We start from the raw sequence: 371 nt of genomic DNA on the forward strand, positions 1-371 counted from the left end.
ACCCTGAGCTGCTGCCTCAGGTGTTGACGGGCCAGCACTGGGCTCTTGCAGGTCTGTCTGCTCTCCAGTCACTGGTGGTCAGAGGTTCTGCCATGGGGTTGGCTGGGGACTGTCTAGTGGACTGGAGGGGATGCAGTGGTGGTTTGTGATTCCTGGTAAAGTGTGAAGAGGGGGTCCGTCTGGGCCCACGGTACAGAACAGGCAACAAGCTGGAGCTGGGAGGTTCAAGCTGCTGGGGGGCCGGCGAGAAGGCCTGGAGGTTGCAGGCGGAGGGAGGCGGCTGGGATCCTTGGCCTCCTGAGCCCCGTGGTGCCACTCAAGTTCACCCCCAAGATCTAAGGCCGTGACACTAAGAAAGCTGGAGCAGAGGC

Source organism: Bos indicus x Bos taurus, chromosome 25 (assembly GCF_003369695.1).
Source record: "Bos indicus x Bos taurus breed Angus x Brahman F1 hybrid chromosome 25, Bos_hybrid_MaternalHap_v2.0, whole genome shotgun sequence".
NCBI classification, from domain to species: domain Eukaryota; kingdom Metazoa; phylum Chordata; class Mammalia; order Artiodactyla; family Bovidae; genus Bos; species Bos indicus x Bos taurus.